The sequence below is a fragment of the Hyperolius riggenbachi genome, chromosome 3, assembly GCF_040937935.1.
Source record: "Hyperolius riggenbachi isolate aHypRig1 chromosome 3, aHypRig1.pri, whole genome shotgun sequence".
In the NCBI taxonomy this organism is placed as follows: domain Eukaryota; kingdom Metazoa; phylum Chordata; class Amphibia; order Anura; family Hyperoliidae; genus Hyperolius; species Hyperolius riggenbachi.
In genome coordinates this window covers 41,221,081-41,233,133 of record NC_090648.1, presented here as the reverse complement: position 1 = coordinate 41,233,133, position 12,053 = coordinate 41,221,081, and the positions used below count along the sequence as shown (strand labels likewise).

Below are 12,053 nucleotides of genomic sequence, written 5' to 3'. Positions count from 1 at the left end.
TTGATCGACGAACTAAGAGACTTTCTTTTGTTTACAATGACAACAATGGTTTACTGCTAATAATGCTATACTCACAGAGGGTACCAGCGTTCTCTTCTCTACACAATTTTAAGCAAAAAAGAGAATACCAGAAATGCCACACAATGTTTCTATCCTCAGACACTCACTACTGTGCCCACTGCTTATTTTTCTTTGCTTTCTCTTCAAATGAAAAAGGTTAACAGCATTTTAAAAGGCAGCCACACTAAACACTTTCTTAAACACATCATGCTACATGAAAAGTGTCATGTTCAAATGAAAATATAGCGTTTATAGTCACTTCTATACAACTGCACCAGCAGCCCCAAAACAAGGGTTGTAGAACTTTGCCCAATTGCGTAGCAAGCTAAGGGATACTTTTTATTGCTGTGAGAGAGTGGACAGTGTACTTTCTCAGCTCCTATGAGGATAGTTAGCTACGTGTACTTTCAATGTTTTGCCCTTTCAGAATTTTCCAATCGGTTACAGCATTTCAAGGAGTCCATGTGAAGACATGGGCTTGTGTGAAAAAGCTCACTGACCCCGACGTGATTTGAACACGCAACCTTCTGATCTGGAGTCAGACGCGCTACCGTTGCGCCACGAGGTCCATGCATTCTTTCATATTGGAACAGTTACATCGACGGCCTAAGAGACTTTCTTTTCTTTACAATGACAAAATGGGTTTACTGCTAGTAATGTTATACTGACAGTTTTTGGAACTGTTTGATCGACGAACTAAGAGACTTTCTTTTGTTTACAATGACAACAATGGTTTACTGCTAATAATGCTATACTCACAGAGGGTACCAGCGTTCTCTTCTCTACACAATTTTAAGCAAAAAAGAGAATACCAGAAATGCCACACAATGCTTCTATCCTCAGACACTCACTACTGTGTCCACTGCTTATTTTTCTTTGCTTTCTCTTCAAATGAAAAAGGTTAACAGCATTTTAAAAGGCAGCCACACTAAACACCTTCTTAAACACATCATGCTACATGAAAAGTGTTATGTTCAAATGAAAATATAGCGTTTTTAGTAACTTCTATACAACTGCACCAGCAGCCCCAAAAGAAGGGTTGTAGAACTTTGCCCAATTGCATAGCAAGCTAAGGGATATTTTTAATTGCTGTGAGAGAGTGGACAGTGTACTTTCTCAGCTCCTATGAGGATAGTGAGCTACGTGTACCTTCAATGTTTTGCCCTGTCAGAATTTTCCAATCGGTTACAGCATTTCAAGGAGTCCATGTGAAGACATGGGCTTGTGTGAAAAAGCTCACTGACCCCGACGTGATTTGAACACGCAACCTTCTGATCTGGAGTCAGAAGCGCTACCGTTGCGCCACGACGTCCCTGCATTCTTGTGCATTGGAAAAGTTACATCGACGGCCTAAGAGATTTTCTTTTCTTTACAATGACAATATGGGTTTACTGCTAGTAATGTTATACTGACAGTTTTTTGGAACTGTTTGATCGACGGCTTAAGAGACTTTCTTTTGTTTACAATGACAACAATGGTTTACTGCTAATAATGCTATACTCACAGAGGGTACCAGCGTTCTCTTCTCTACACAATTTTAAGCAAAAAAGAGAATACCAGAAATGCCACACAATGCTTCTATCCTCAGACACTCACTACTGTGCCCACTGCTTATTTTTCTTTGCTTTCTCTTCAAATGAAAAAGGTTAACAGCATTTTAACAGGCAGCCACACTAAACACCTTCTTAAACACATCATGCTACATGAAAAGTGTCATGTTCAAATGAAAATATAGCGTTTATAGTCACTTCTATACAACTGCACCAGCAGCCCCAAAAGAAGGGTTGTAGAACTTTGCCCAATTGCGTAGCAAGCTAAGAGATATTTTTAATTGCTGTGGGAGAGTGGACAGTGTACTTTCTCAGCTCCTATGAGGATAGTGAGCTACGTGTACTTTCAATGTTTTGCCCTGTCAGAATTTTCCAATCGGTTACAGCATTTCAAGGAGTCCATGTGAAGACATGGGCTTGTGTGAAAAAGCTCACTGACCCCGACGTGATTTGAACACGCAACCTTCTGATCTGGAGTCAGACGCGCTACCGTTGTGCCACGAGGTCCCTGTATTCTTTCATATTGGAACAGTTACATCGACGGCCTAAGAGACTTTCTTTTCTTTACAATGACAAAATGGGTTTACTGCTAGTAATGTTATACTGACAGTTTTTGGAACTGTTTGATCGACGACCTAAGAGACTTTCTTTTGTTTACAATGACAACAATGGTTTACTGCTAATAATGCTATACTCACAGAGGGTACCAGCGTTCTCTTCTCTACACAATTTTAAGCAAAAAAGAGAATACCAGAAATGCCACACAATGCTTCTATCCTCAGACACTCACTACTGTGTCCACTGCTTATTTTTCTTTGCTTTCTCTTCAAATGAAAAAGGTTAACAGCATTTTAAAAGGCAGCCACACTAAACACCTTCTTAAACACATCATACTACATGAAAAGTGTCATGTTCAAATGAAAATATAGCGTTTATAGTCACTTCTATACAACTGCACCAGCAGCCCCAAAATAAGGGTTGTAGAACTTTGCCCAATTGCGTAGCAAGCTAAGGGATATTTTTTATTGCTGTGAGAGAGTGGACAGTGTACTTTCTCAGCTCCTATGAGGATAGTGAGCTAAGTGTACTTTCAATGTTTTGCCCTTTCAGAATATTACCAATCGGTTACAGCATTTCAAGGAGTCCATGTGAAGACATAAGCTTGTGTGAAAAAGCTCACTGACCCCGACGTGATTTGCACACGCAACCTTCTGATCTGGAGTCAGACGTGCTACCGTTGCGCCACAAGGTCCCTGCATTCTTGTGCATTGGAAAAGTTACATTGACGGCCTAAGAAATTTTCTTTTCTTTACAATGACAATATGGGTTTACTGCTAGTAATGTTATACTGACAGTTTTTGGAACTGTTTGATCGACGGCCTAAGAGACTTTCTTTTGTTTACAATGACAACAATGGTTTACTGCTAATAATGCTATACTCACAGAGGGTACCAGCGTTCTCTTCTCTACACAATTTGAAGCAAAAAAGAGAATACCAGAAATGCCACACAATGCTTCTATCCTCAGACACTCACTACTGTGCCCACTGCTTATTTTTCTTTGCTTTCTCTTCAAATGAAAAAGGTTAACAGCAAAAAGGCAGCCACACTAAACACTTTCTTAAACACATCATGCTACATGAAAAGTGTCATGTTCAAATGAAAATATAGCGTTTATAGTCACTTCTCTACAACTGCATCAGCAGCCCCAAAAGAAGGGTTGTAGAACTTTGCCGAATTGCGTAGCAAGCTAAGGGATATTTTTTATTGCAGTGAGAGAGTGGACAGTGTACTTTCTCAGCTCCTATGAGGATAGTGAGCTAAGTGTACTTTCAATGTTTTGCCCTTTCAGAATTTTCCAATCGGTTACAGCATTTCAAGGAGTCTATGTGAAGACATGGGCTTGTGTGAAAAAGCTCACTGACCCCGACGTGATTTGAACACGCAACCTTCTGATCTGGAGTCAGACGCGCTACCGTTGCGCCACGAGGTCCCTGCATTCTTTTGTATTGGAAAAGTTACATCGACGGCCTAAGAGATTTTCTTTTCTTTACAATGACAATATGGGTTTACTGCTAGTAATGTTATACTGACAGTTTTTGGAACTGTTTGATCGACGACCTAAGAGACTTTCTTTTGTTTACAATGACAACAATGGTTTACTGCTAATAATGCTATACTCACAGAGGGTACCAGCGTTCTCTTCTCTACACAATTTGAAGCAAAAAAGAGAATACCAGAAATGCCACACAATGCTTCTATCCTCAGACACTCACTACTGTGCCCACTGCTTATTTTTCTTTGCTTTCTCTTCAAATGAAAAAGGTTAACAGCATTTTAAAAGGCAGCCACACTAAACACCTTCTTAAACACATCATGCTACATGAAAAGTGTCATGTTCAAATGAAAATATAGCGTTTATAGTCACTTCTATACAACTGCACCAGCAGCCCCAAAAGAAGGGTTGTAGAACTTTGCCCAATTGCGTAGCAAGCTAAGGGATATTTTTTATTGCTGTGAGAGAGTGGACAGTGTACTTTCTCAGCTCCTATGAGGATAGTGAGCTAAGTGTACTTTCAATGTTTTGCCCTTTCAGAATATTACCAATCGGTTACAGCATTTCAAGGAGTCCATGTGAAGACATGGGCTTGTGTGAAAAAGCTCAGTGACCCCGACGTGATTTGAACACGCAACCTTCTGATCAGGAGTCAGACGCGCTACCGTTGCGCCACGAAGCCCCTGCATTCTTTCGTATTGGAAAAGTTACATCGATGGCCTAAGAGACTTTCTTTTCTTTACAATGACAATATGGGTTTACTGCTAGTAATGTTATACTCACAGTTTTTGGAACTGTTTGATCGACGACCTAAGAGACTTTCTTTTGTTTACAATGACAACAATGATTTACTGCTAATAATGCTATACTCACAGAGGGTACCAGCGTACTCTTCTCTACACAATTTTAAGCAAGAAAGAGAATACCAGAAATGCCACACAATGCTTCTATCCTCAGTCACTCACTACTGTGCCCACTGCTTATTTTTCTTTGCTTTCTCTTCAAATGAAAAAGGTTAACAGCATTTTAAAAGGCACCCACACTAAACACATTCTTAAACACATCATGCTACATGAAAAGTGTCATGTTCAAATGAAAATATAGCGTTTATAGTCACTTCTATACAACTGCACCAGCAGCCCCAAAAGAAGGGTTGTAGAACTTTGCCCAATTGCGTAGCAAGCTAAGGGATATTTTTTATTGCTGTGAGAGAGTGGACAGTGTACTTTCTCAGCTCCTATGAGGATAGTGAGCTAAGTGTACTTTCAATGTTTTGCCCTTTCAGAATATTACCAATCGGTTACAGCATTTCAAGGAGTCCATGTGAAGACATGGGCTTGTGTGAAAAAGCTCACTGACCCCGACGTGATTTGAACACGCACCCTTCTGATCTGGAGTCAGACGTGCTACCGTTGCGCCACGAGGTCCCTGCATTCTTTTGTATTGGAAAAGTTACATCGACGGCCTAAGAGATTTTCTTTTCTTTACAATGACAATATGGGTTTACTGCTAGTAATGTTATACTGACAGTTTTTGGAACTGTTTGATCGACGACCTAAGAGACTTTCTTTTGTTTACAATGACAACAATGGTTTACTGCTAATAATGCTATACTCACAGAGGGTACCAGCGTTCTCTTCTCTACACAATTTGAAGCAAAAAAGAGAATACCAGAAATGCCACACAATGCTTCTATCCTCAGACACTCACTACTGTGCCCACTGCTTATTTTTCTTTGCTTTCTCTTCAAATGAAAAAGGTTAACAGCATTTTAAAAGGCAGCCACACTAAACACCTTCTTAAACACATCATGCTACATGAAAAGTGTCATGTTCAAATGAAAATATAGCGTTTATAGTCACTTCTATACAACTGCACCAGCAGCCCCAAAAGAAGGGTTGTAGAACTTTGCCCAATTGCGTAGCAAGCTAAGGGATATTTTTTATTGCTGTGAGAGAGTGGACAGTGTACTTTCTCAGCTCCTATGAGGATAGTGAGCTAAGTGTACTTTCAATGTTTTGCCCTTTCAGAATATTACCAATCGGTTACAGCATTTCAAGGAGTCCATGTGAAGACATGGGCTTGTGTGAAAAAGCTCACTGACCCCGACGTGATTTGAACACGCAACCTTCTGATCAGGAGTTAGACGCGCTACCGTTGCGCCACGAAGCCCCTGCATTCTTTCGTATTGGAAAAGTTACATCGATGGCCTAAGAGACTTTCTTTTCTTTACAATGACAATATGGGTTTACTGCTAGTAATGTTATACTCACAGTTTTTGGAACTGTTTGATCGACGACCTAAGAGACTTTCTTTTGTTTACAATGACAACAATGGTTTACTGCTAATAATGCTATACTCACAGAGGGTACCAGCGTACTCTTCTCTACACAATTTTAAGCAAGAAAGAGAATACCAGAAATGCCACACAATGCTTCTATCCTCAGTCACTCACTACTGTGCCCACTGCTTATTTTTCTTTGCTTTCTCTTCAAATGAAAAAGGTTAACAGCATTTTAAAAGGCAGCCACACTAAACACATTCTTAAACACATCATGCTACATGAAAAGTGTCATGTTCAAATGAAAATATAGCGTTTATAGTCACTTCTATACAACTGCACCAGCAGCCCCAAAGGAAGGGTTGTAGAACTTTGCCCAATTGCGTAGCAAGCTAAGGGATATTTTTTATTGCTGTGAGAGAGTGGACAGTGTACTTTCTCAGCTCCTATGAGGATAGTGAGCTAAGTGTACTTTCAATGTTTTGCCCTTTCAGAATATTACCAATCGGTTACAGCATTTCAAGGAGTCCATGTGAAGACATGGGCTTGTGTGAAAATGCTCACTGACCCCGACGTGATTTGAACACGCAACCTTCTGATCTGGAGTCAGACGCGCTACCGTTGCGCCACGAGGTCCTTACATTCTTTCGAATTGGAAAAGTTACATCGACGGCCTAAGAGATTTTCTTTTCTTTACAGTGACAATATGGGTTTACTGCTAGTAATGTTATACTGACAGTTTTTGGAACTGTTTGATCGACGCCCTAAGAGACTTTCTTTTGTTTACAATGACAACAATGGTTTACTGCTAATAATGCTATACTCACAGAGGGTACCAGCGTTCTCTTCTCTACACAATTTTAAGCAAAAAAGAGAATACAAGAAATGCCACACAATGCTTCTATCCTCAGACACTCACTACTGTGCCCACTGCTTATTTTTCTTTGCTTTCTCTTCAAATGAAAAAGGTTAACAGCATTTTAAAAGGCAGCCACACTAAACACCTTCTTAAACGCATCATGCTACAAGAAAAGTGTCATGTTCAAATGAAAATATAGCGTTTATAGTCACTTCTATACAACTGCACCAGCAGCCCCAAAAGAAGGGTTGTAGAACTTTGCCCAATTGCGTAGCAAGCTAAGGGATATTTTTTATTGCTGTGAGAGAGTGGACAGTGTACTTTCTCAGCTCCTATGAGGATAAGAGCTAAGTGTACTTTCAATGTTTGCCCTTTCAGAATATTACCAATCGGTTACAGCATTTCAAGGAGTCCATGTGAAGACATGGGCTTGTGTGAAAAAGCTCACTGACCCCGACGTGATTTGAACACGCAACCTTCTGATCTGGAGTCAGACGCGCTACCGTTGCACCACGAAGTCCCTGCATTCTTTCGTATTGGAAAAGTTACATCGATGGCCTAAGAGACTTTCTTTTCTTTACAATGACAATATGGGTTTACTGCTAGTAATGTTATACTGACAGTTTTTTGGAACTGTTTGATCGACGGCTTAAGAGACTTTCTTTTGTTTACAATGACAACAATGGTTTACTGCTAATAATGCTATACTCACAGAGGGTACTAGCGTTCTCTTCTCTACACAATTTTAAGCAAAAAAGAGAATACCAGAAATGCCACACAATGCTTCTATCCTCAGACACTCACTACTGTGCCCACTGCTTATTTTTCTTTGCTTTCTCTTCAAATGAAAAAGGTTAACAGCATTTTAACAGGCAGCCACACTAAACACCTTCTTAAACACATCATGCTACATGAAAAGTGTCATGTTCAAATGAAAATATAGCGTTTATAGTCACTTCTATACAACTGCACCAGCAGCCCCAAAAGAAGGGTTGTAGAACTTTGCCCAATTGCGTAGCAAGCTAAGAGATATTTTTAATTGCTGTGGGAGAGTGGACAGTGTACTTTCTCAGCTCCTATGAGGATAGTGAGCTACGTGTACTTTCAATGTTTTGCCCTGTCAGAATTTTCCAATCGGTTACAGCATTTCAAGGAGTCCATGTGAAGACATGGGCTTGTGTGAAAAAGCTCACTGACCCCGACGTGATTTGAACACGCAACCTTCTGATCTGGAGTCAGACGCGCTACCGTTGTGCCACGAGGTCCCTGTATTCTTTCATATTGGAACAGTTACATCGACGGCCTAAGAGACTTTCTTTTCTTTACAATGACAAAATGGGTTTACTGCTAGTAATGTTATACTGACAGTTTTTGGAACTGTTTGATCGACGACCTAAGAGACTTTCTTTTGTTTACAATGACAACAATGGTTTACTGCTAATAATGCTATACTCACAGAGGGTACCAGCGTTCTCTTCTCTACACAATTTTAAGCAAAAAAGAGAATACCAGAAATGCCACACAATGCTTCTATCCTCAGACACTCACTACTGTGTCCACTGCTTATTTTTCTTTGCTTTCTCTTCAAATGAAAAAGGTTAACAGCATTTTAAAAGGCAGCCACACTAAACACCTTCTTAAACACATCATACTACATGAAAAGTGTCATGTTCAAATGAAAATATAGCGTTTATAGTCACTTCTATACAACTGCACCAGCAGCCCCAAAATAAGGGTTGTAGAACTTTGCCCAATTGCGTAGCAAGCTAAGGGATATTTTTTATTGCTGTGAGAGAGTGGACAGTGTACTTTCTCAGCTCCTATGAGGATAGTGAGCTAAGTGTACTTTCAATGTTTTGCCCTTTCAGAATATTACCAATCGGTTACAGCATTTCAAGGAGTCCATGTGAAGACATAAGCTTGTGTGAAAAAGCTCACTGACCCCGACGTGATTTGCACACGCAACCTTCTGATCTGGAGTCAGACGTGCTACCGTTGCGCCACAAGGTCCCTGCATTCTTGTGCATTGGAAAAGTTACATTGACGGCCTAAGAAATTTTCTTTTCTTTACAATGACAATATGGGTTTACTGCTAGTAATGTTATACTGACAGTTTTTGGAACTGTTTGATCGACGGCCTAAGAGACTTTCTTTTGTTTACAATGACAACAATGGTTTACTGCTAATAATGCTATACTCACAGAGGGTACCAGCGTTCTCTTCTCTACACAATTTGAAGCAAAAAAGAGAATACCAGAAATGCCACACAATGCTTCTATCCTCAGACACTCACTACTGTGCCCACTGCTTATTTTTCTTTGCTTTCTCTTCAAATGAAAAAGGTTAACAGCAAAAAGGCAGCCACACTAAACACTTTCTTAAACACATCATGCTACATGAAAAGTGTCATGTTCAAATGAAAATATAGCGTTTATAGTCACTTCTCTACAACTGCATCAGCAGCCCCAAAAGAAGGGTTGTAGAACTTTGCCGAATTGCGTAGCAAGCTAAGGGATATTTTTTATTGCAGTGAGAGAGTGGACAGTGTACTTTCTCAGCTCCTATGAGGATAGTGAGCTAAGTGTACTTTCAATGTTTTGCCCTTTCAGAATTTTCCAATCGGTTACAGCATTTCAAGGAGTCTATGTGAAGACATGGGCTTGTGTGAAAAAGCTCACTGACCCCGACGTGATTTGAACACGCAACCTTCTGATCTGGAGTCAGACGCGCTACCGTTGCGCCACGAGGTCCCTGCATTCTTTTGTATTGGAAAAGTTACATCGACGGCCTAAGAGATTTTCTTTTCTTTACAATGACAATATGGGTTTACTGCTAGTAATGTTATACTGACAGTTTTTGGAACTGTTTGATCGACGACCTAAGAGACTTTCTTTTGTTTACAATGACAACAATGGTTTACTGCTAATAATGCTATACTCACAGAGGGTACCAGCGTTCTCTTCTCTACACAATTTGAAGCAAAAAAGAGAATACCAGAAATGCCACACAATGCTTCTATCCTCAGACACTCACTACTGTGCCCACTGCTTATTTTTCTTTGCTTTCTCTTCAAATGAAAAAGGTTAACAGCATTTTAAAAGGCAGCCACACTAAACACCTTCTTAAACACATCATGCTACATGAAAAGTGTCATGTTCAAATGAAAATATAGCGTTTATAGTCACTTCTATACAACTGCACCAGCAGCCCCAAAAGAAGGGTTGTAGAACTTTGCCCAATTGCGTAGCAAGCTAAGGGATATTTTTTATTGCTGTGAGAGAGTGGACAGTGTACTTTCTCAGCTCCTATGAGGATAGTGAGCTAAGTGTACTTTCAATGTTTTGCCCTTTCAGAATATTACCAATCGGTTACAGCATTTCAAGGAGTCCATGTGAAGACATGGGCTTGTGTGAAAAAGCTCACTGACCCCGACGTGATTTGAACACGCAACCTTCTGATCAGGAGTCAGACGCGCTACCGTTGCGCCACGAAGCCCCTGCATTCTTTCGTATTGGAAAAGTTACATCGATGGCCTAAGAGACTTTCTTTTCTTTACAATGACAATATGGGTTTACTGCTAGTAATGTTATACTCACAGTTTTTGGAACTGTTTGATCGACGACCTAAGAGACTTTCTTTTGTTTACAATGACAACAATGATTTACTGCTAATAATGCTATACTCACAGAGGGTACCAGCGTACTCTTCTCTACACAATTTTAAGCAAGAAAGAGAATACCAGAAATGCCACACAATGCTTCTATCCTCAGTCACTCACTACTGTGCCCACTGCTTATTTTTCTTTGCTTTCTCTTCAAATGAAAAAGGTTAACAGCATTTTAAAAGGCACCCACACTAAACACATTCTTAAACACATCATGCTACATGAAAAGTGTCATGTTCAAATGAAAATATAGCGTTTATAGTCACTTCTATACAACTGCACCAGCAGCCCCAAAAGAAGGGTTGTAGAACTTTGCCCAATTGCGTAGCAAGCTAAGGGATATTTTTTATTGCTGTGAGAGAGTGGACAGTGTACTTTCTCAGCTCCTATGAGGATAGTGAGCTAAGTGTACTTTCAATGTTTTGCCCTTTCAGAATATTACCAATCGGTTACAGCATTTCAAGGAGTCCATGTGAAGACATGGGCTTGTGTGAAAAAGCTCACTGACCCCGACGTGATTTGAACACGCACCCTTCTGATCTGGAGTCAGACGCGCTACCGTTGCGCCACGAGGTCCCTGCATTCTTTTGTATTGGAAAAGTTACATCGACGGCCTAAGAGATTTTCTTTTCTTTACAATGACAATATGGGTTTACTGCTAGTAATGTTATACTGACAGTTTTTGGAACTGTTTGATCGACGACCTAAGAGACTTTCTTTTGTTTACAATGACAACAATGGTTTACTGCTAATAATGCTATACTCACAGAGGGTACCAGCGTTCTCTTCTCTACACAATTTGAAGCAAAAAAGAGAATACCAGAAATGCCACACAATGCTTCTATCCTCAGACACTCACTACTGTGCCCACTGCTTATTTTTCTTTGCTTTCTCTTCAAATGAAAAAGGTTAACAGCATTTTAAAAGGCAGCCACACTAAACACCTTCTTAAACACATCATGCTACATGAAAAGTGTCATGTTCAAATGAAAATATAGCGTTTATAGTCACTTCTATACAACTGCACCAGCAGCCCCAAAAGAAGGGTTGTAGAACTTTGCCCAATTGCGTAGCAAGCTAAGGGATATTTTTTATTGCTGTGAGAGAGTGGACAGTGTACTTTCTCAGCTCCTATGAGGATAGTGAGCTAAGTGTACTTTCAATGTTTTGCCCTTTCAGAATATTACCAATCGGTTACAGCATTTCAAGGAGTCCATGTGAAGACATGGGCTTGTGTGAAAAAGCTCACTGACCCCGACGTGATTTGAACACGCAACCTTCTGATCAGGAGTTAGACGCGCTACCGTTGCGCCACGAAGCCCCTGCATTCTTTCGTATTGGAAAAGTTACATCGATGGCCTAAGAGACTTTCTTTTCTTTACAATGACAATATGGGTTTACTGCTAGTAATGTTATACTCACAGTTTTTGGAACTGTTTGATCGACGACCTAAGAGACTTTCTTTTGTTTACAATGACAACAATGGTTTACTGCTAATAATGCTATACTCACAGAGGGTACCAGCGTACTCTTCTCTACACAATTTTAAGCAAGAAAGAGAATACCAGAAATGCCACACAATGC

General features: G+C 40.1%; 1 protein-coding gene and 14 non-coding genes across 15 annotated transcripts in view; all 15 read right to left on the bottom strand.

Annotated features, from left to right (window-relative positions):
* GUCY2D (guanylate cyclase 2D, retinal) overlaps nt 1-12,053 on the bottom strand; it is a 604,889-nt gene that overhangs the window by 250,966 nt on the left and 341,870 nt on the right. The gene's annotated exons all lie outside the window — the stretch shown is intronic.
* Nucleotides 557-628, bottom strand: TRNAW-CCA (transfer RNA tryptophan (anticodon CCA)). The gene has a single exon. It is a non-coding gene; the product is annotated as a tRNA-Trp (tRNA).
* TRNAW-CCA (transfer RNA tryptophan (anticodon CCA)) lies at nt 1,301-1,372 on the bottom strand. Its single transcript has one exon. It is a non-coding gene; the product is annotated as a tRNA-Trp (tRNA).
* TRNAW-CCA (transfer RNA tryptophan (anticodon CCA)) lies at nt 2,046-2,117 on the bottom strand. The gene has a single exon. It is a non-coding gene; the product is annotated as a tRNA-Trp (tRNA).
* On the bottom strand, nt 3,531-3,602 carry TRNAW-CCA (transfer RNA tryptophan (anticodon CCA)). Its single transcript has one exon. It is a non-coding gene; the product is annotated as a tRNA-Trp (tRNA).
* TRNAR-CCU (transfer RNA arginine (anticodon CCU)) lies at nt 4,276-4,347 on the bottom strand. The gene has a single exon. It is a non-coding gene; the product is annotated as a tRNA-Arg (tRNA).
* Nucleotides 5,021-5,092, bottom strand: TRNAW-CCA (transfer RNA tryptophan (anticodon CCA)). Its single transcript has one exon. It is a non-coding gene; the product is annotated as a tRNA-Trp (tRNA).
* TRNAR-CCU (transfer RNA arginine (anticodon CCU)) lies at nt 5,766-5,837 on the bottom strand. Its single transcript has one exon. It is a non-coding gene; the product is annotated as a tRNA-Arg (tRNA).
* On the bottom strand, nt 6,511-6,582 carry TRNAW-CCA (transfer RNA tryptophan (anticodon CCA)). Its single transcript has one exon. It is a non-coding gene; the product is annotated as a tRNA-Trp (tRNA).
* On the bottom strand, nt 7,254-7,325 carry TRNAW-CCA (transfer RNA tryptophan (anticodon CCA)). Its single transcript has one exon. It is a non-coding gene; the product is annotated as a tRNA-Trp (tRNA).
* TRNAW-CCA (transfer RNA tryptophan (anticodon CCA)) lies at nt 7,999-8,070 on the bottom strand. Its single transcript has one exon. It is a non-coding gene; the product is annotated as a tRNA-Trp (tRNA).
* TRNAW-CCA (transfer RNA tryptophan (anticodon CCA)) lies at nt 9,484-9,555 on the bottom strand. Its single transcript has one exon. It is a non-coding gene; the product is annotated as a tRNA-Trp (tRNA).
* Nucleotides 10,229-10,300, bottom strand: TRNAR-CCU (transfer RNA arginine (anticodon CCU)). Its single transcript has one exon. It is a non-coding gene; the product is annotated as a tRNA-Arg (tRNA).
* Nucleotides 10,974-11,045, bottom strand: TRNAW-CCA (transfer RNA tryptophan (anticodon CCA)). Its single transcript has one exon. It is a non-coding gene; the product is annotated as a tRNA-Trp (tRNA).
* TRNAR-CCU (transfer RNA arginine (anticodon CCU)) lies at nt 11,719-11,790 on the bottom strand. Its single transcript has one exon. It is a non-coding gene; the product is annotated as a tRNA-Arg (tRNA).